Genomic DNA, 23775 nt, shown 5'->3' with positions numbered 1-23775 from the left:
AGCATGCCGCTCACCGACAAGCATTGTGTTATCTCTGGCAACTTCCTTTCCAGCGGCTATTGGGAGCTCTGCTAGAAAATAATCGCCAGTGTTCAACATTCTTATTTTGGATGGTCGCGGTGATGGTGTAATGGATGACTGAGTCAAATGGAGCACAAAAGTTACTAGGTCCACAAGTGATCTCTTGGCGGAATGCTTTGATAGGCCATCAGCAATAGTATTTACCGCAACGAGGAAAGTGCTTTGTTTGTAGACCATCAAAGTGCTCTTCCAATTTCCTCACTTCATCTACATAAGCTTCCATCAACGGGCTCTGGTAATCTTTGTTGACCTGCTTCACAACAAGCAGCAAGTCGCCTTTGATGATCAACTTTCTGATTCCAAGGTCTATTGCAATCCTAAGACCGGCAAGTAGTCCTTCGTACTCAGCAGTGTTGTTTGTAGCTTTTTGATATGTCTCCAACATATCTATAATTTTTTATTGTTTTATGCTGTTATATTATCAATCTTGGATGTTTTATATTCATTTACTAGCAACTTTACATCGTTTTTTGGGGCTAACTGATTGACATAGTACCCAGTGCCAGTTGTTGTTTTTTTCTTGTTTTTTACTATGCAGAATATCAATACCAAACAAAGTCCAAATGCAACGAAACTTTTTAGAGATTTTTTTATGCCTAGAAGACACTCAGGGAGACAAAGGAGCACACAGGAGGAGGCCCATGGGGCCCACTAGGCACCAGGGGGCGCCTGGAGATTTTTTTCTGCCCAAAAGACACCTAGGGAGCCAAAGGAGCACACGGGAGGAGGTCGTGGGGCCCACTAGGCACCAAGGCATGCCAGGAGGCCTAGGCGTGCCCTGGTGGGTAGTGGATCCCACGGGAACCTTCTCCACTGACTTCCACCTATTTAAATACTCTAAATCCCAAAAATCCTACGGGAGTCAACAAAACACTTTTCTAGCCGCTCCAAGTTCCAAAACCACGAGATCCGATCTAGAGGCCTTTTCCAGCACTCTGCCGAAGGGGGCAACAACCACGGAGGGGTTCTTCATCATCCTTGTTGTCCCTCCAATGATGCGTGAGTTGTTTACCATAGACCTACGGGTCTGTAGCTAGTAGGTAGATAGCTTCTTCTCTCTTTTTGATCTTCAATAAAATGTTCTCCTCGATGTTCTTGGATATCTATTTGATGTAACTCTTTTGCGGTGTGTTTGTTCGGAACCGGTGATGGGGTTATGATCAGTTCTATCCATGAATATTATTTGAGTCTTTGCTGAACTCTTATATGCATGATCGTTATAGCCTCATATTTCTTCTCCGAAACTTTGGTTTGGTTTGGCCAACTAGATTGATTTTTCTTGCCATAGGAAAGAGGTGCTTTGTGATGGGTTCGATCTTGCGGTCCTCAGTCTCAATGATAGAAAGAGACATGACACACATGTATCATTGCTATTAAGGATAAAATGATGGGGTTTATTCCTACATGAATAGATCTTGTCTACATCATGTCATTGTTCTTATTGCATTACTCCGTTTTTCCATGAACTTAATACACTAGATGCATGCTGGATAGCGGACGATGTGTGGAGTAATAGTAGTAGATGCAGGCAGGAATCGGTCTACTAATCTTGGACGTGATGCCTATATACATGATCATTGCCTTGGATATCGTCATGATTATTCGCTTTTCTATCAATTGCCCAAAAGTAATTTGTTTACCCACCGTATGCTATTTTCTTGAGAGAAGCCTCTAGTGAAAACTACAGCCCCCGGGTCTATTTTCCTATCATATTAAACCAAATACCTTGCTGCAATTTTTCTTTATTTATTTTGTTTTGTGTTTTAGTTAGATCTATTTATCAAATCTCATACAATTTAATATATCTCAATACTGAGGTGGGATTGACAACCCCTCTTACGCGTTGGGTTGCAAGTATTTGTTGTTTGTGTGCAGGTGTTGTTTACATAGTGTCGCTAGGTTCTCCTACTGGATTGATAACCTTGGTTTCATAACTGAGGGAAATACTTACCTTTGTTGTGCTTCATCATCCTCTCCTCTTCGGGGAAATACCAACATAGATACAAGCAATCAGGAAGAATTTCTGGCGCCGTTGCCGGGGGGACATCATCAACGTCTATCAATTACCTATGCATAAACTCTCATCTCCTAGCAATTACTTTATTTGCCATTTGCCTCTTATTTTCATATTCCCCACTTCTAATTTTTTTTTACAAAAATACAAAAATATTTACCATATGCCTTTTTGCTCGTTTGTTTGCCTTTTGCCTTCATGAATGGAAAACAAAAAAGAAACAAGAAAATTAAAGATGGATCATCCTCTTGCTAATCTTTTTAAAATATCCAATTATGATGAACCAATGGCTAGTGAGTTGAGTGCACTAGATTATCTTTGTGAAGTTTTGCTTGAAATTCATGAATCTGGAAATTGTGATGAAGTGCTAAAATAAGAAATTTATAAAGTGGTTCACGATAGCTCCTTGAATGAAAAGCATGATTGCAATGATGTTATTATAAATTCTATCAATATCAATTGTGTTAATAATATGCAAAACCCCAAGCTTGGGGATGCTAGTTTTGCTATGTCCACTACTTATTGCAATGATCATGATTGGGCTGATTCTCTTATGATCTTGAAAATTTATTTAAGCCTCATGATGAATATGATATTATTAATAGTGTTTGCAATAATATTGAAAGTGGATCTGGAAGAGTTCTAACTTTGAGTAATAATGATCCCACTACTTTGGAGAATGATCAATCTTATGAAATTTTTGATAAAAGTGGGCTTGGAGAGGTCATGACTTTATTTGATGATAATCCCACTATTTCGGAAGAGTGTCATCATGAAGATAATATTTCATGTGATAGTTATATTGTTGAATTTGATTATGATCCTACATGTAATTATTACGAGAGAGGAAAATATGGTTGTAGAAATTTTCATGTTACTAAATCACCTCTCTTTGCTCTGAAATTATTAATGCTTCCTTCTTCCGTTTTGCATATGCTAGAAATTGCTTACCTTGATAAAAAAAATCCCTATAAAATGCGCATAGGAAGTATGTTAGACTTAAACTTATTTCTCACATGCTATATGATACTCTATTTATGCTTTATTTTTTTGTCTTTCATGTGATCATCATTAAAATTATCAATGCCTAGGTAAAAGGCTTGAAAGAAAAGCGCTTGTTGGGAGGCAACCTAATGAATAAAATAATTTCTTCACTTTTCATTTCTATTTTGTGTGCTTGCACAATAATGCTTCTGTTATGATTGTGTTTTTATGTTTTAGTTAGTGTTTGTGTGAAGTAAAGCCTTTAGGATCATGTTGGGTGATAATTGATTTGATCTTGTTGGAAAACAGAAACTTTTGCGTCTAGTACCAGAATTTTCAAATTCACTGAAGTGAGGAAAAATTCGGATTTTTTTATACAAGATTGATATACAAATTTCCTACGTTATCCTAATTTTGCAGATTTTTTAATTTACAGAAGTGTGGTTAAAGTGCAGATTACTACCGACTATTCTGCTTTTGACATAATCTATTTTCGTTGCATTGTGTGCTTATTTTCAATCTTTGGATTGTATTGGGGGTATAAGCCATGGTAAAGTTAAGAATACAGTAGGTATAATGCAATAACAAAATATGAATGGGTTTGCAATAGTACTTAAAGTGGTGATTTGCTTTATTATACTAACGGATCTCACGAAGGTTTTGTTAAGTTTTGTGTGATTGAAGTATTCAAGTTTTGGGTGAGATCGCGACGGATGAAGGACTAAGAGCATCTCCAACAGCCGCGCTAAACTAGCGTCGCACCGCAAATTAGACCATTTTAGCGCGCGCGCAACACGGCGGGTGGCTCCAGCGGGCGTGCAAAAACCGCGCGCACGCTATAACGAGTTGGGCGCGCGGTCAGATACGGTATCCCGCGCGGTGTATTTGGGGCGCCCGCTTCCACGCGCGGCACACTCGAGCGCTCGTGCCGCACTCTCTCCTCTCCGCCTCCTACGCCCCGCGCGCGCCGACGCCGGCGAACTTCGCCATGGACGCACGCACCGGCACCCCGCTCACCCCATTGTACAGCCGCGACCCCTCCCCCCGCCGCCGCCGGAAACCCTAGCGCGGGGAACGTTGGCGTCGCCACCGCCGGAGCTCCGTCGAGCGTCGGCCTCGCGTGCAGCCTCTTCTTGCCGTCGCGGATGACCACGTCGACGGGGGGCGTCGCGCCGGCGCCGTCCCGTGCCGCCGCCGCACCCTCGAAGCTCCCCAATGCGGCGTGGCCGAAGAAGCGCAAGACATCCGCGAAGAAGAACAAGGCGGCGGACGGCTCCGACAGCTCGAAGGCGAGGGGAAAGAAGCTTGCAGGGCGTTTGACGGGCGCGGCGGCTATCGAAGCGCCGACGAGCTCACTCGTTTAGCCGGCCGGCAACGCGCACCACGTGTTTGACGAAATGCCCCCAAGGTAAAAAAAATTCCAACTTTTATTTTTTTGTTATTTTTTCAATGCATCATCATATAGATAGCTTATTTGCATTGTTCAAAAAACTTTGTAGTCTCAACGATGATGCATACATGTCAACTATGGGTGTTGGGTCCAACAATTCGCATTGGTCTCAAACCAATGACATCCATTTCGAAGACCATGAGTTTGAGGTGGACGAGGAGGGTGAGGGCATTGTCGACGCGCCGAAAGAAAGAGTGGGCAATTACACCACCGAAGATGACATCTTACTATGCAATACTTGGTTGCAAGTGTCGAGGGATCCATCCATTGTAGGTGATCAAAGTAGAGATGCTTATTGGGGGCGAATGAAAGAACACTTTGATGCTCACAACGTGAGTGGAATTGACCGCTCCGAGAGATCACTTCGGTCCCGATGGTCGACAATCAACTCGGATTGTCAAAAGTGGGCGGCCGCACAAAAGGCAGCTGACAAGATTAACCCAAGTGGCACAAATGAGGATGATAGAGTAAGTGGCATCTCATACATGTTCATCATACTTGTTTTTGGTGTCCGAAGTGCTAACTTGTTTTGTTTTTCTTGTAGTACAACATTGCACAAAACTTGTTCAAAGAAGAGGTGAGGACAACCAAGAAGGGGAAGATCAAGAAAGGAAGGATCTTTACCTTGCCTCATTGCTATGAAGTGTTAAAGGATGATGAGAAATGGAAGAAGCGTGAAGATTTGGATGATTTGCATTTGAGCAACAAACGCAAGTGAACAATTGAGTTGAATGATGATGATGAGGAGGATGATGCGTCAAGTGATGATGGCAAGAGAAGCCCCACACCCGACTCGGTTTCATACTCGAAGCCAACATACATGCTAACTCTAGCAGCCAACCACATGCAGGCGAGGTACTTCTAATTCTTGGTTAGACTCACATGCTGGCCCGTCTAATCTATAGTTTTCATACTCATGGGTGAGAGGTGAGGTGCATCCAAATAATTCCTAATTTTGACCTCTAAGTCCGTTCAGTGTTCATCCATGGGTGAGAGGTGAGTGGCAATATATTGGTAAGTTGTTGGGGATGAGTCTATAAGTCTGTTCAGTGTTCACCTGTACTTGATTGCGATTCATTTGCTCTAGCTTTCACAAAAACCTAATTATCTGGTACACTTTAGAATTGTCCTGTGAACATTGATTAGCAGCAGATGAGCCATCTGTCTCAGAAGTCTGAAGGATTGTTCATCATAGAAATGTTCAGTTGACAGATTTCTGAGTTGTCCTGATTTGGCGTCCATGGCCAAACCCAGGTACCTATAAACTCCCCTCTGTTCTGTTTTAGAACAACTCTGTTTTTCTGCTAGTCAAATAGACCGTAATACTAGTACCGTTGTGTAGCTAGATACATCATTGTTGGTTCTGATGCTTATTGATTGACACACCAAGTGTTGTTACTGCTGATGATTACTATTACTACAACAATAATACATCTGCAACCAAGAGTTAAATGGAAATGACCTGACAGTAAAGGGTACAATGTTGGCAATACATCTGCTGTTGCCGATGCCTTCTTGATTGCTTGCGAATGACCTGGGAATTACTTCTACTTGGTGCACAACCTTTGCTTGTTACAATTTGCTTCAAAATCTTGGATTCAGAGTCTATAATAAGATTTGGTACTGCCTTGGAATTCCTTATCTCCTTTCACTTGTGGTAATGCCTAGCTCCAAATCCTTCTTAAGTTGGGTTTTCCCTAATTTTTAGTATTGGTCTATTTGGTACTGCTTATAATTCATATATACTATGCTGTTGCTATATGCTTTTGTTTCTGCTATTGTTACTTAGTGCTCTATAGATTACTATTATACCAAGCCTCTATTGCAGGCAAGATTTTCGTGCTGAGATTCAAACACTTGGATGAAAGTGACCCATAGTGAGTTGTGGTTGTGGCGCGTGGTATTTTTTTGGTACACAGCCGGGTAGAAAGGCCTTGTGGATACAGGTTTTTGATTCAAATTTTTTGAACGGGTGTGGCTATCCTTTGGTTGGTTTTGTACTGCATGTGGGGTAGGCTGATGTGTTCGGTGGGTATTTTGTGTCGCTGTCACGTTGGAATTTGATGCTTTTACGTATTTGAATTGGTTATATGCGTTTGTCTCCCGGCCGCTGTTGCCCAATCGGTACGTCGCTTTCTTCTGTTCTTGCCGCTGTTGGTCAGTAGTCATGCCGCTTTCTTATTATCGTCGGTGTCGCTTTGGTCGTGCTTTGCGATTTGGGTGCCGATGGCCAGCGGCGTCTTCGTGGAGATATTTCGCTCGGTTTCTTCCTTCTCTATGTTCTCTCCGCGTGTCCCGTGCTCTCTCGATCCTCTCATCTCTTCTCGAGGGCTCCCGTCGAATCCGGTGCCACCGCCCACCGTCGTAGGTGACTATAAAAAGATCCTTCTCCCCGACGGTCCCTACCTCAACTCCTTCCCACCCCATCCCTCTGCTCCGCCCCCGCCATCTTCTCTCGGTGTGGCCATATGGCATATGGGAAGCGGGCATGGAGGGCATGGCTGGGGCGGGGCCACCAGCGGCGGCCATCTCCATCACCGCATCATGATTCCGTCTCGGAGCAGCAGCGGAGGCGATGTCCCGGCATCCTCTTTCCCAACCGTCGAGGAGGACTGCCGCGGCTCTTTCCATGGGGGCCTCCGAGATGTTGACCGGGTTCTTGCACCGGCGGCTGCCTGAGAGGGACGCCCAGAGATTCATGGCCTTGAATTGGACCATCACCAGCATCTGATCCTCTTCGTGGTGGCCATGAGGTAGGGCGTCGTCGAGACCCAGTCCCGCAAGTTGCAGTTCACCTGTAAGCACGCACGATTCCCTTTGCCCCCTTCTTCCCTTTGTAGAATTTATTATTCGATCAGGCTGCGATGTGGAAGCTCATCTTGAACTGAAATTGGTGTGGTATATAAGTCTGTAATGAACGAGGGTGAAGTTTGGAAGTAACAGTTTTGTATTATCTGCCGCTAGCTGTTGTTAGTTCCATGCCATGATTAGGTCTATCTTGATGTGCAAACTGCAAACTAGACAGCACAGTCTGTAGTATGGGGCGTATATGCATTCATCTAACTTTTGATTGATTGTACAAGTGTTGTCCTTTTATCCGTAAAAACCCGCATTAAAAAGACAGATAAATCTGTATAATTTTTTCAGTACATACAGAACTGAACTTATTTCATTTACAATTACAGAGCTAGCTGTACTTATTCCATGTTTTCTCGTGTAATTATCCAGTAAGTAAAATAATGTTTTATAAGAATAATAAACAGGCATTTATCATTGTGTAGGATTCGATTGGTTCTTTATTATTTTGTACACAAGCAGACACGTTCCCATGATGAAGTTGAGTATGCATGCACAAGCCTCACCTTACGTGAGAGGAATTGTGTACCATATGGTGTGGATACGACTCAAGGGTTCGTTTTTTGAATCTCAGACTGATGTTTTACTCTGCCTTTCTTAGTTTATGGGAGTTATTTGCTTCCATATAGACCTCACAATCGACTGTCGATTTTCTTCGCTTTGGAGCTTTTGACAAGGAATATTAATGTTTCAACAGGTCACTATATCTGTTGGTTATGTAAGTGCATATGGACTACAAAAGGTGAACTCACATGAGGTCTTTTGCTCTTCCCTGTTCTGCAGCTATTTTTCCAGGTTTTTTTGGTAATGTTAACATCCATGAAATGGCAGCAAGATGCATGTTAATGGTACTCTTAACCACATATTTATTTTAGATTGTTAAGCTTTTGGTAAATGAAGGGGAGCCTTGGCGCAGTGGTAAAGCTGCTGCCTTGTGACCATGAGGTCATGGGTTCAAGTCCTGGAAACAGCCTCTTACAGAAATGTAGGGAAAGGTTGCGTACTATAGACCCAAAGTGGTCGGACCCTTCCCTAGACCCTGCGCAAGCGGGAGCTAAACCTGCAAATAAGTTATACGTGGACATGTATTTCGATGTACAAACTCCCCACTAATAGTGCCTTTTTTTAAGCTTTTGGTAAATGTTGCTCACCTCCTCCCCACTAATAGTGTGTTTTCTAGAGCTATATCAGTTAATACAAACCTGCAAATAAGTTATACGTGGACATGTATTTCGATGTACAAACTCCATCATATTAACTACTAATGTGACAATCCCTGAACTAATGCTGCCTTCATATACTGAAACTAATGGAAGGAAGTTGTCTTCAGTTTTTTCTCATACCACCTAAGTTTCTCAGCATTCACAAGATGAGGATTGCTGGGGTGTGCCCTTTTAGCTGAATTTTTCACTACTATGTAAAGTATTATACATCACATACACAAGTGCAATAATGTAAAAAACGCTTCTGCTGGTAGACTAAACATACACAAGTGCAATAATGCCTGCAAGGGCATCAAGTAGATTAGAGGATCTACGTCCAAGAGGTTGCCATGTCTAGAAAGGTGTGCTTCAGGTTTCTAGGTAAAACTTTGTGTCTTTGTGTTTCCAATCACTACGCAGATGATGTATCTCTTGCCTTTTCAGTATTCATCGACACTTATATGACCGTATGATTGAACAAGAGTTCTAGATTATCTTTAATTTGTACCACTATTTTTTGCTCATTCTCTTGCATTTTTTCCTGTTTACACAGCTCCAACATCTCATGTGAAAAATAAGTATTATGTTGCAGCACCAATTAATTTTGTGGAGCTTTTACCTATCATTAGCACCATGGTTCAGCCTCTTGTGAATTTATCAACCTGCATTTATGGTTCAGCGGCACCCTTTCTCATTGCTTCATGTAAAGATCCGCTAGCTATAGTATGGATATTATCAAGTTACTGTCAGCTGTCCTTAGCTTTACTTCCAATAGTTGAATGGAGGAAGGTGGAAGTAGTACTCTCACCTTCCTCTATTTCACAAGCTGTGACGTAACTGAATGTGCGATTGTTTTCCTTCTAATGCATTCTGTCTTACTGAACTAATATTTTTTTATATGATCACACATGTATCCTTTCTATGAACACAAATTCAAGTACTCCCTCCGTACGAAAATACTTGTCTTAGAAATGGATAAAATGGAAGAATCTATAACTAAAATAAGTCTAGATACAACCATTTCTAGGACAAGTATTTCCGAACGGAGGGAGTACATGATAGCATTGAAATTTTTTTTTCTGCTGCTTAGTGGCGTTGGATCTGAACTGCAGCTTACTGAACCTGATGGAACGAAGCCGCTCTGGCAGAGCTGTAATGTTGTGGCTGTTTTGAGATTCATAGGTCTAAGGAGGATAGATGAGGAGGGAAAGGATTTCGAGCTGTGAGTTGCAACACTCAACCGTAGCAAAACCATTTGTAGTTTCAGTGTAAGACTGAATTCTGATGATGCTTGGCTCTATTGAAGCCTTAAAAAGGCAAAAAGGGTTAGATCTATTGAGATTTGAGCTTTTCTTATTAAAAAAAAGATGTGTTCCAAAATTATTCCGAGTTCCTAGAGAACTCTCCGAGAGCTACTCATTTTGCTTTTGGTGTTTCGCTGTGACTATCACTATACTACCAATATAAATTCAAATTGGATCTGATTATTGTTTATCTCAAGTTAACCAAAGACATTCTACTTCTGTTGTGTGATGCTATTCTAATCTATATAATGTTGTAAGACAATTCGTGCTGTATGTACTCTGTCATTTCTTCAGTTTGGTTTCTGGTCCATCGTTAGTTTGAGTAGACGAAACAAAACAAATAAGATACAACTGAAGAAGATAACAGTCGTCATGGACGCAAGAGAACAATAGACCAATGTTCTTTTTTCTTCCCTCATCAACCCATCGCTGACCGTCTATATACCCAGCAATGAATATAATGCGTTTAATCTAGGTGTCAACATGTACTTTCTTCTAAGGCACACCACGCGTGGTAATAATAAATGTATTGCATCTAAGCTTGACGTCTCCTTTTGTAATTACAACATTATCTATGTAGTTCTCTCATTTTAAATCGAAATTCACATATATGCACACCACATATCAACGGGGCGTGCGGCAGGCTATCTATCCATGACTTGCTTTTTATAGTTACAACATAGGCTTTCATTTGAAGTTCAAATTCACCAGACAAGATAAATGCAGCATATATACATATGATGTAAAAATGGGGCGCGGCGTGCCGCCGCCGGGTTTAGCTAGTACTGTACTAATGCTCCAGGTCATTGTGAGTTCCTAGCAGTGGTCTTGGTTCATTGTTTAATTCCAAGATTTGTGAGTTTCTAGTAGGGAACACATGGGCATGAGACATTGACACGGGGCTGCGGCAGTGATGACAATGACGACATCATCACGGTGCTGCTACGGCGACGACGACAACATCATCACGGTGCTGCGGTGGCGACGACGACGACAACATCAACACCACCAACACCGGCTTGCGGAGGCGATGACACCGATGACCTATGTTAATTATCTATGTCAGATATGTATGATTGATGTACGCATAACATATATGTATTATGAAATGCACGTATGTGAGTAGTATGAAATGTATGTCTAAACTGGAATAGGTAGATTTTTTTTAAAATCCTAACTAGTTACTAATAGCGTGGGTGTATCGTAGACACGCCACAACTATTCCATTAGTAGTAGCGTGGGCTTGGGATAGTGGTAGCGTGGGGCACCAGCGCTACTGCTATGTCTGTTTATCAGTAGTGTGGGGTAAAAAACGCGCTACTGCTAAAATTTAGCTGTAGCGTCGTAGTAGTAGCGCGAGTACCTACGCTATTGCTATGCAAAAAACCTATGATGTTGGTAGTGTTTTTCCTAGTAGTGATGCCCCGGAAGCATCCCCTCTTTCTTCTAACGACCACCGGTAATTTACTTGAAGCTATATTTTATTCGTCAGATATCATGAGTTTTGCTTGGAGTGTCTTGTATTATATAAATTTTTGCTTGTTTTGATTTTTAGTTTGTCACAATCATCCTTGCTGGTTGAGAGAGCCATAATGATGCTATGATTTGTTAGAATTGCTCCACTAGTAGAAAACAGGGCTTTCATTCAGGCCTGGCTAGCCCATTAGTCCTGGTTCAGTCACGAACCGGGACCCATGAGGGCATACGTCCCGGTTCGTGAGCCCAGGGGGGCGGCCGGGGCCTCGTGGGCATTGGTCCCGATTCATCTGGACCCATTTATCGAGGTTCCAAGGACGAACCCGGACCAATGGTCCTCGCTCCTGGCCCACATACATTTATCCCAGTTCGTGGCTCGAACCGGGACAGAAGGGGGGTATTTAGTCCCGGTTCCGGCCACGAACCGGGACAAATGAGTTGCCTATATATAACCCATCACCGCAGCAGAGCACTCCACAGTGCTCTGTTTTTTCTGGCCGACATGGGGAGGGCATTTGGGTGCTCTAGCTCACCTCCTATGCACATGAGGTGTTCGATGAAATGCCCGAGCCACACTAGTTAAGCTTTCTCCTCTCGAAGCTTGACCTCCAAGCTCCATTTCCCCCGAGAATTGCATAGGTTTAGTGGTCCGTCATGTCCTGTCCCTGTCTTCACCGCCGTCGATCGCCCGCGCCGATCTCGTCGCCAACACCACCATGGTGAGCCTATTGTTCTTATCTTCTTTCTGAAAGAAAAGAATTCTTACTGTAGATAGATAGTTGTCTAATTTTCTTACTTTTATTATTGCTTGTCAATGAGAATTATGTATGTACATTGGTTTTAATGTGATGATGGACTTTTATTAATTTGGTAACTTATCTATCCATGATATTCTGTAATGGTTTTTGACACACTTAATTATATATAATGCACGCATATGAACCGGCAATGGATGTATGGTGACAGACACACCTTCGAGTACGTTAAGGGCGTGCATAATTTTCTCGAAGTGGTTGAGGCAAACAAGCAGAATGGTTTTATGTGCTATCCATGCCCTATATGTGGGAATACGAAGTCTTACTCTGACAGGAAAATCCTTCACAGCCACCTTCTTTATAAGGGTTTCATGCCACACTATAATGTTTGGACCATGCACGGAGAAATAGGGGTTATGATGGAAGACAGTGAAGAATAAGAGGACAATGACAACTATGTGCCCCCTGAATACAGTGATGTTGCAACGGGGGAAGCTGCTGGAGATCAAGAGGAACCAGACGATGTGCCCGATGATGATGATCTCCATCGGGTCATTGTTGATGCAAGGACCCAATGCGAAAGTCAAAAGGAGAAGCTGAAGTTCGAGCGCATGTTAGAGGATCACAAAAAAGGTTGTACCCCAATTGCGGAGATGGAAACACAAATCTTGGTACCGTACTGGAATTGCTGCAGTGGAAATCAGAGAATGCTGAGCCTGACAAAGGATTTGAGAAGCTACTGAAAATATTGAAGAAGAAGCTTCCAAAGGATAACGAATTGCCCGATAGTACGTACGCAGCAAAGAAGGTCGTATGCCCTCTAGGACTGAAGGTGCAAAAGATACATGCATGCCCTAATGACTGCATCCTCTACCGCGGTGCGTATGAGGATTTGAACGCATGCCCGGTATGCGGTGCATTGCGGTATGATGTTGACGGCGAGCCCATCAAGAAGAGGGTTCCTGTGAAGGTGATGTGGTATGCTCCTATAATACCACGATTGAAACGTCTGTTCAGAAACGAAGAGCATGCCAAGTTGATGCGATGGCATAGAGAGGACCGTAAGAAAGACGGAAAGTTGAGAGCACCCGCTGACGGGTCGTAGTGGAGAAAAATTGAGAGAAAGTACTGGGCTGAGTTTGCAGGTGACCCAAGGAACGTATGGTTTGGTTTAAGAGCGGATGGCATTAATCCTTTCGGGGAGCAGAGCAGCAATCACAGCACCTGGCCTGTGACTCTATGTATGTATAACCTTCCTCCTTGGATGTGCATGAAGCGGAAGTTCATTATGATGCCAATTCTCATCCAAGGCCCTAAGCAACCCGGCAACGACATTGATGTGTACCTAAGGCCATTAGTTGAAGAACTTTTATAGTTGTGGAATGGAAACGGTGTACGTGTGTGGGATGAGCACAAACAGGACGAATTTAACCTGCACGTGTTGCTGTTTGTAACCATCAACGATTGGCCCGCTCTCAGTAACCTTTCAGGATAGACAAACAAGGGATACCACGCATGCACGCTCTGTTTAGCTGACACCAAAAGTATATACCTGGACAAAATGTGTACCTGGGCCATCGTCGATTTCCTCCAACCAACCATCAATGCCGAAAGAAAGGCAAGCATTTCAAAGGCGAGGCAGATCACCGGAAGAAGCCCGCCATGCGTACCGGTGATCACGTACTTGCTATGGTTAATAATTTACACGTAATCTTTGGAAAGGGTCCCGGCGCACTATCTGTTCCAAATGACACTGAGGGACGCGCACCCATGTGGAAGAAGAAATCTATATTTTGGGACCTACCCTACTAGAAAGACCTAGAGGTCCGCTCTTCAATCGACGTGATGCACGTGACGAAGAACCTTTGCGTGAACCTACTAGGCTTCTTGGGCGTGTATGGGAAGACAAAAGATACACCGGAGGCATGGGAGGACCTGCAACGTTTGCACGAATGAGACGGCATGCCGATCCTGCCAGCTACGCTCTTACCAAAGAAGAGAAGGAAATCTTCTTTGAATGCCTACTCAGTATGAAGGTCCCAACTGGCTTCTCGTCGAATATAAAGGGAATAATAAATATGCGAGAGAAAAAGTTCTAGAATCTAAAGTCTCATGACTGCCACGTGATTATGACGCAACTGCTTCCGGTTGCATTGAGGGGGCTTCTACCGGAAAACATCCGATTAGCCATTGTGAAGCTATGTGCATTCCTCAATACAATCTCTCATAAGGTGATCGATCGATCCAGAAATCATACCAAGGCTAAGGAGTGATGTGGCACAATGTCTTGTCAGTTTCGAGCTGGTGTTCCCACCATCCTTCTTCAATATCATGACGCATGTCCTAGTTCATCTAGTCGACAAGATTGTCATTCTGGCCATGTATTTCTACACAATATGTTCCCCTTTGAGAGGTTCATGGGAGTCCTAAAGAAATATGTCCGTAACCGCGCTAGGCCAGAAGGAAGCATCTTCATGGGCCATCAAACATAGGATGTCATTGGATTTTGTGTTCCTGGCCTTAATAAGATTGGTCTCCCTAAATCGCGGTATGAGGGGAGACTGACTAGAAAAGGCACGCTTGGAGGGGACTCAATAATATGCTGGGACAGGCATTCTTGGTCTGAAGCACACTATCTACAGAACTCTACCTTGGTGACCCCGTATGTCAATGAACACAAGAACAGTCTGCGCTCCAAACACCCGGAGCAGTGTGATGACTGGATTACATGTGAACACATCAGGACTTTCGGCGGTTGGTTGAAAACACGTCTCAGAGGTGACAACACTGTTTGTGATGAGCTGTACTCGTTGTCCAGGGGACCATCTTCGACTGTATTGACTTACAAAGGATACGAGATAAATGGGAATACATTTTACACGATCGCCCAAGATCAAAAGAGCACCAACCAAAACAGCGGTGTCCGCTTTGATGCAGCAACCAAGAGGGGGAAGGACACATATTATGGTTACATAGTGGACATATGGGAACTTGACTATGGACATGATTTTAAGGTCCCTTTGTTTCAGTGCAAATGGGTCAATCTATCAGGAGGCGGGGTACAGGTAGACCCACAGTACGGAATGACAACAGTGAATCTGAACAATCTTGGGTACACAGACGAACCGTTCGTCCTAGCCAATGATGTGGCGTAGGTTTTCTATGTGAAGGACATGTCTACCAAACCGAGAAAAAGAAAAGATAAGGAAGCGAACACATCATACGATGAGACAAAGCGCCACATAGTTTTTTTTAGAAAAAAGAGATATCATGGAAGTGGAGGGCAAGACAGACATGTCCGAAGATTATGAAAAATTTCAAGAAATTCCTCCCTTAAAAGTCAAGGCTGACCCAAGCACCCTGTGAAAGATGAAGATTATCCATGGTTATGGCGCAATAAGCAAAGGACAGAAGCGAAAAAAGTGAAGACTTTCTCTCCACGACTATTATGATGATGCCTTTGATCTAGAATGTCCATGTAACACACGAGTTTCCGTATGAAACCATGATACTTCGAAAAAGATTGTCCGTTTTGTACACGAAGTGCATCCAGTTTTTGCCGTAACCCTCTCAACTTTTTAGCATATGCTATTTGGGTGAAATGATGATACCATGCCAACTTCCAACCCTTTCAGAGTTCATCTGTAATGTTTTTCAATTTCAGGGTCAATTAACTCAAAAAATCAGTAAATGCATGAAAAATAACAAATGATGTCAGAAAGGGTTGAAAATTGATGATGTGGCTTTGAATGATGCATTTTGAACACACAAAGAGTCTGGAGTTCAAATAAGTTCAAAAAATGAAAATTGATGTAGTGCTTTTCAATTTCATGGTCATTTAGCTCAAAGAATGAACTAATATAAAAAGAATGAACTAGAAAACTTTTATGAAACTCTAATAGCAAAAATAATAAACTAAATTTTATGCAATTAAAATTGTCAAAGTATTTTCTGTTCAAAACATTAAAAGCAAAAAGGATTTTTCATAAAGAACTTTTTTGTTAGAAACTTTAATAGAATCCTCTGCACGCCGACGCCGTCCGCCGCCCCCACCGTCGCCGTCGTTGACGCCGTCGCCGTCCCCCGCCGTCGCCCTCGCCGGCCGACCCCGCTGTGAGCCGCCGCTGCCTCGACTCTCTTTTTTTTCATTTTTTCATATATGTATTTTTTCCATGTATATATACTAGTAATTATGTATAGTCACGCATATTATTATGTATTTTTTCCATGTATATATACTACTAATTATGTATAGTCACGCATTTATGTATTTTTTTCCATGTATATATACTAGTAACTATGTATATGTATTTTTTTCTATATGAAGAATGCATTAGGTAAAACCTTTACTTTTTGACTAAATTTTCTATTTGAACATTTCTTTAAAAAAACCAAGCAATACTACTTTATTTGAACATTCTCTGATTTAGGTTAGTGCATTAGATGTTAGGTTAGTGTGCATTTTAGATTAGTTGAATTAGATGTTTTTTAGTAAGTGTTTAATAGAATTAGTTAGAAAAATAATAGAACTAGCTAGTTAAAGTAATTTATTTTTAGTAAGTACTACTTTATTTTGTTTATAGTAATTAAGTGCTTAGTACCTGAACTAGTTGATTTAATAAAACTACTTTATTTTACTACAGAAGTACTTTATTTTTAGTAAGTACTTTTTTATTTTATTTATAGTAAGTGCTTATTAGTAGTTGAACTAGTTGATTTAATAAAACTACTTTATTTTACTATAGAAGTAGTTTATTTTTAGTAAGAAAATAATAGAACTACTTTATTTTTTTAGTTAAAGCAGTTATTCCCGCATCGACGTCGGTGATGCCTATCCCGCATCCTCGTCGTCTACTCGGCGGAGGAGGCCTGCTTGATCAGAGGGGCCATGTCCGGGACTGGGCTTCGCCGGGCTGGTATTGGGAGGTGCTACCTTCCGGGGGGCGTAGCTTGGTGAGGAGCCATCCCGTCGTTCACCCGAATCTTGTTTTGTGGCGGTCTCGTGGGCCAGTGACGGTGCCGAGGCTTCCGGACACCACGGAGGTGGTACGTCACCGTGTCAGCGAGGAGGATGAGCACGTCCGTCGCTACATGGTTGCGTTAGAGGGCAGGTTCTCCAATACCTAGGAGGTTCTTCAGGGATCTCACTTGAGCTATGATCCTGTGATGGTTCCTTCTCTTTCAGTGTCCACCGCCCGCGCCGATACCCGTTGGGCGCTACGGTTATAGCTGTATTAGCGACGCTATATGTATGATACTATTCGAGGTGTATTAGTGATAATATTCGACGATGTACGGACGCAAGAGATGATGTAGTTTTGCTTATAATTGAATGCATGCTAATTTGAATACTAATTTATTTTACGATTTGGTTTTGCTTATTGAATGCTCAAATTGGAAAACTACTCCTACTTTGAATGCTAAAATTGGAGAGCACTATGCAAGGTGTATGCATTTGATTAGTTGATAGCTTATAGGGTTTTTGTTTTTGCAGAAATCTAGGATCTCCATCATCCCCGCTGTCGTCCCCGTCACCGACCCCCCTCCGACCTCGAGGTGAGACCAGCCAAATCTCCATGTCAATATGAGTCCTATAAGATATTTTGAAATATTTTTGCTCATATTTTTAACCATTGAAATGTAATGGCCATCAAGTTTGAATGCTCATATGATGTAGATAAAAACATGTATATTTCCGTCCCGGCAAATTTCAGGCGCTCGATATATATGTCCTTTTTTAGAAAGATAATTAAACGATATTTCGGGTTGACTTTAAATCTGTCGAGTCTCCACCATATATGAGAGGACGAAGAATCCCGACTGTTGTCGTGGGGGTAGCTTCTCCTTCGTTCCCGTGTGCTAGGTAATTTGGTGTAATGCACTCGGGAACGAAAGGAGGAGCTACCATCACCGATGGTCGCAAATGTCAGAGAGGAATCAGTGAGGGAGAGTCTGCACCATATATATATGAGAGGATGAAGAATCCCGACTGTTGTCGTGGGGGTAGCTTCTCCTTCGTTCCCGTGTGCTAGACAATTTGGTGTAATGCACTCGGGAACGAAAGGAGGAACTTACGGTCGAATATATACACCCCGTGAGCTGAGAGTTTTCAAGAAAAGACTCGACAGACCGATGGTCAACCCGTGATGAATAGTAATGTTCTAATTTAGTTTTTGTGTACATATATTTAATTATACAAGTTTAATCTTTGAATTATGAACATAGGAAATGTCGTACTCGGACGACGGAAGTCTCTCGGGGGAGTGCGACTGGTGCCACGACGACCGAGGTATGTGCGACATGATCCTTCACCTGGACGAAGATCGGCGCTTCAACATTAAGCTCGAAGAGACCTTCGATGTTGAAACGTTATGCAACAACGACAAGTGTTTTTTTCGTAATTAAGCATGACTTCAACTATTTCAACGTGTATTTTTCATCTTTTACAATTCAACTAGCTTATCTCATGCTATGCAAGACTCTATGTCTTGGAGAGGATGGGTTTTGAAGACCATGAAAGTATGGAAATAAAGAAAATTCACCTAAGGACCCATCATGGTATGGATTTTGAAGCAAATCTGTACAATTCCGAGAGGGTAACCCATTTCGGTTGCAAGAATTGGGAAGCACTTTGCGAGATGTATGGTTTTTATGAGGGTATGCTTGTCACCATGGATCTTGGTGATCCTGACACCGCCAAAGACAATTTGAACATTTGGGTCCTTGTTGATACGCTTCCAATTCTTCCCCTATGTGAGCTTCTCAAACATAGTTATTAAGTAATTTATATTGTTTATTTCAAAATAGTTGACAGCTTATTTCCATTGACAGCTTATTTTCATTGTTCAAAGAATGTGCGGAATATGGTAGGCATAACCTACTACACCGATGGCTCAAAATTAACTTATCAGGAGAAAAATCATCTGATCGCATTTTATACTGATATTGAGAATTATAATATCTACTATGAAACTCCTCAATATGTGCCACTAGTGCACATGTTGAACTACATTAACATCCATGGAGATAAAATGGTAAGATTTTTTTACTATTACGACATCCGTGCTTCTTTTGCATAAATTCTTCTAAAACTCAACTATAAATTGTTAACTACGAAGTTATTACTATGTTTTTCAACAGATAATCCCAAATGATTGTGTGCCTCATCTGATGCTGTTTCCGAAAGGTCGCGTTGATGTTATGAACTTACAGCTAGGTCATCCTACGCATCACAGCTGTCCATACCGTATTTCAAAAACCGATCAACACATGACAATCAAAGATTGGACAAAATGTATGGTCAAACGTACAGAGGTACTTGGAAGCAAAAGGAAGCGAAGCGCAAGAATTGAAGACAGGATGATCTCCATTCTTCATAATGGAGAGTCAGGGCCTATATTATTTTATGCTATTTTACCATAAAGAGGGTATTTAGGTCCTACCTAATACTCTTGATCATGTACTAAGAACAATTAAGTAGGGTTGGTTCGATGACTATGAGGATGATGATCGTATGACTTGTTATTAATAATGAGTAGAAGTTGTATGATGATGATTAGTAGGACTTGTTATTATCATGATGCATGATGCGAGCATGAAGAGTTATTATATATCAGTGGGTGAAATGAACATGGATTAGATTGAAGTGAAGGCAACACGTGGTGCATGTCGAAAGTAGTACTAATCCAAACTTGATCAAGTTAGGATTAGTATTACTTTTGACATGCACCACATGTTGCCTTTACTTCAATCTAAGCCATGTTTAGGCATAGCAGTAGCGCTAGTAAACCAAGCACGGAGATAAGAGAGGGCACTTCTCTCTATTAGCTAGCTAACACCCTTAATTAACCCCCCAAACCCCCCTAAACCCACCCCCTTTCAAAAAAAAAACCTCAGCTCCTGCCAGCTGCTGACGTGTGGATGCCATTTGGTCCCTCCTGCCTGGGCTCGCCGCAGCGGCCACGTGGAGGCCCATCTGTCCTGGTTGGTGTAAGAACTGGGACTAAAGGTTTAGGGCTTTAGTACCGACCCTTTAATCCCGGTTCCCCAACCAGGACAAATGGGCCTTACGAACCGGGACAAATAGCCCTTTTTCTACTAGTGCTCTATGTGCTTCACTTAAATTTTTTTGAGCTATGGAATTGCTCTAGTACTTCACTTATATCTTTTTGAGCACGGTGGTGGTTTAATTTTTGAAGAAATTCTCTCATGATTCACTTAGATTATTTTGAGAGTTAGTAAATTTTGAAGAAATATGTGCTCTCATGCTTCACTTAAATATATTTGAGAGCTTGTTAGTAGCAATGGTAATATATGAAAATCACTGGATATTATAAACTTTCATGAAAATCATTGGATATTATAAACTCGATTCCTTGTAATAATTTTGAATGGAGATAGTAATATGTGAGTCATGTTGGTGAGTAATTATGCCTTAGTAAGAATATTGGTGTTAAGGTATGTGATTCCCAATGCAAGCATGAAAGTCAATATTTATGCAATGAAGTTACATCCTACTTGTGGTGCATTATTCAGTGTTAGTTATGTTTAATGCCCGTTTATGATCGCTTTCATTTCTTGGTTGGTCGTTTGTCAATCTATTTGCTAGCCTTCAATTGTACTAAGCGGGAATACTGCTTGTGCATCCAACTCCTTAAACCCAAAGTTGTGCCAAATGAGCCCACCGTACCTACCTATAAGCGGTATTTCCATGTCGTTCCACGTAAATTTGTATGTGCCAACTCTAATTTTCAACATGAATTTCCTTTTTGTGTGCCCGTACCGCTCATGAAGCGGCAGGGGGTGGCCAATTTTTTCCATGCTAGATACGTTATTCTCAAGATGAGTGTTTATTCACTTGTCAGTGCACGAGAGTGTGGCGGGTAATTGGGATGCCCTGTCCCGAAATGATTTTTTCACTTATGTTATTCATAATAAATTCATTGGAAAGTGTTGGTATGGAAGACACCCGTGGATACGGCTAGCCATGGATTGTGAAAGAATGGTGGAAAAGGAAATAAACTTTATTTTATGTTTGGGAACCGCCTATGATTTATCTGGTATGGAAAGTATTGGGAATTCTTGGACGTTTTCGTTGACAGGAAAAGCATGCCATTCAAAACAATTTTATCTCTCAATTTAAGCTTCGAGCTTTGGCACCTCTATAAATCTCAGCTTCCCTCTATGAAGGGCCTATCTATTTACTTTTATGTAATTTTTATTTTTATTGGGTCTCTATCTTCTCTTATAAAGCACCAATTAGGGAACACTATTATCAAGCCCTCGCCAATGCTTTCCAGTCACTGACAGCGGATCCCACACTATGACGGCGCGCCTAGTCAGCAATGTGTTCATATACAAACACGATTTGCACCGTATATGCACGCCCAATCCAAGTTTTGTCGCCGGTTCAATGTATGCCATAAGTTTTAGCACCAAACTGACTTTTCTCGCCAAGTTCAGGCACATGTGGTGTAATTAACTCATTATATTTCATTAGAGTTGGTTTTGTAACAATATGCATGAGGGAGTGGTTCATATATTTTGTTAGGATAGAAGGGTAAATAAATTGTTTGATTGCTTCAAGAATTAATAACGAACACGGTGGCGTATCAGTTGCATGACCAATAACAGACATCATATATTTTTTCTTTCATGGTAATGCATGGCATTCAACTGTATGTTACAATGTGGAAATGGCTTAGAAGACATATCGGATTTGCTTTCTTGGCTTGGGGGGCATCATGGGGGGGGGGGTGCATGCCTCCTTCCCCTTGATGGCAGTGGCGGATCGACACAAACATGTGGGAAGGGGATCAAGGCGGAGAGCAGGGAGGTTGGCACATGACTCCTGCTTGGCAGTTTATGGGGAAATGCAGTCTGAAGGATAGAGGGCGCCATGAGTGGGTAAATCCGATTCTTGGTGGAAATGGCTTAGGAGAGAAGGCGTCTTTAAGGTCGAAGCTTATTTGTCCCTCATACATTCGAGATGGGCGTCATCCGGTTTTAAAGGAGAGGGCGGGAAACCAGGTGAAAAGGGGAGGGTCCGTCAGGAGAAGGAAAAGGGTGGGTTTCTTGTGTTGGGCCCGTGTGTTGGAGATAACATGACGCATAAATCTGAAAACCGCATTTACCCCCACATATGATCTGGATTTGAGGGTGTCCGGACTGTCGAGACGGTTGCATTTTAGGGCATTTTAGGGAGCATGCTGGGCACCCGTTCGATGTCCCAACATGCTTTAATGTATGAGGGACAAATAAATTTCAACATTAAAGATAAATTTAATTATTTGATTGATTCATTTATATGCATATCCATTGCAACCCACACACGTTCTACTACCTCCGTCTCGGTGAATAAGTCATTCGCGTAGTTCTAGGTTGACGATTTAACTATCTAAATATGTATTATATGTGACAAAAATTATATATTTGGAAACTACATCCATATATAAATCTAGTGATATACTTTTCATGACGTATAATACATATTTAATTCCTCAAATCAATGACCTAGTACTACGCGAATGACTTATTCACCTAGACGGAGGTAGTACTATATATTAGAGCATCTACAGGTGGACTTGACAACTTCGGCCACTCAAACGCACGTGGACACGCCCGGGCGTGTCCGCGGGCACTAACCGGGCATGCCTCAAATTAGACACTTTGCATCGTCTCTCTCATATTTCATCCCCTAAATTCATACAAATCATACAAAATAAATCCTACGTACTACATCTACGTACTACCCTAACTACTCTTCGTCGTCGGAAATGTCCACGACGACGTTGCCGAACACCGGCTGAACAGGTGGGTAGGAGGGCTTCAGCTCATCCCCCCTCCTCCTCGACCTCATCCATGTAGGCGAGCATCTTCGCCTCCTCCGCGGGCTCTTGCGCCTCCATCTCCTGCCGATGACGGCGTCTTGCCTCCGCAGCCGACTCCGACCGGAGGGAATCGAGGATGGCTTGCTGCTCCGCGTGCAGATCCCCGTCACCAGCGTCCCCCACATCCTCCTCCTCCTCCTCTTCCTCCTCCAACTCCTCCTCTGGATCCACTTCATTCGGAGATAGCCCTGTGGCGACCCGGGCTTCGCGCCTAGTCCGGATCTGCTCAAGGAGCTCGAGCCGGCGCTCTGGCGTCAAAAATGGCTCGCTCCTCACTCGGCGGTGTGGGGGCATGGCTACTAGGTGTACGGGTGGAGTGAAAAGTGGCGGCGGTGGACATGAGGAGGAAAATATGGATGGATGGTAGGGTTTCGGTGCCACCGGTCGACTTAAATAGCCGGGCAAAGCACTACGTGGCCCGCCGGAGCTGCGCCACGCGGCGCCACCGGTCCAACGGAGGAGACAAGTTTTAGAATGTCGGGTTTGAGAGCGTTTTCGGCTGAGCCCCCTTCGTCAGTCTGACGTGACGGGCGCGCCCGTATCCGCCCCATATTTGGGCTGGATATGAGGGGTGCCGGTTAGCCCGGACATTTGATACCAGTTTGAGGCGTCCGTCTGGATCGAAAAAACGTGACTACTCAGTAAGCGAGCGGCCCGTTCGGACGCATGAGACGGGTTTAAGAAGTCCGGCTGTAGATGCTCTTAGAAGCATAGTGCATTTGAAGAGAGAGACGACCTGAAATTTAAGGGCCGTTGCCGATAAC

The 23775-nt window shown here is 42.6% G+C and overlaps 1 long non-coding RNA gene across 1 annotated transcript; it reads left to right on the top strand.

Moving 5' to 3' along the window:
• Positions 1–6733: 6733 nt before the first annotated feature.
• LOC123070996 (uncharacterized) lies at positions 6734–10081 on the top strand. Its single transcript, XR_006434069.1, has 3 exons — positions 6734–7326; positions 7811–7939; positions 8083–10081. It is a non-coding gene; the product is annotated as an uncharacterized lncRNA (long non-coding RNA).
• The last annotated feature ends 13694 nt before the right edge of the window (positions 10082–23775 follow it).

This window comes from Triticum aestivum, chromosome 3B (genome assembly GCF_018294505.1).
Source record: "Triticum aestivum cultivar Chinese Spring chromosome 3B, IWGSC CS RefSeq v2.1, whole genome shotgun sequence".
In the NCBI taxonomy this organism is placed as follows: domain Eukaryota; kingdom Viridiplantae; phylum Streptophyta; class Magnoliopsida; order Poales; family Poaceae; genus Triticum; species Triticum aestivum.
Note: the sequence above shows the minus strand (reverse complement) of the source record. Positions and strands in the feature narration are given on the sequence as shown.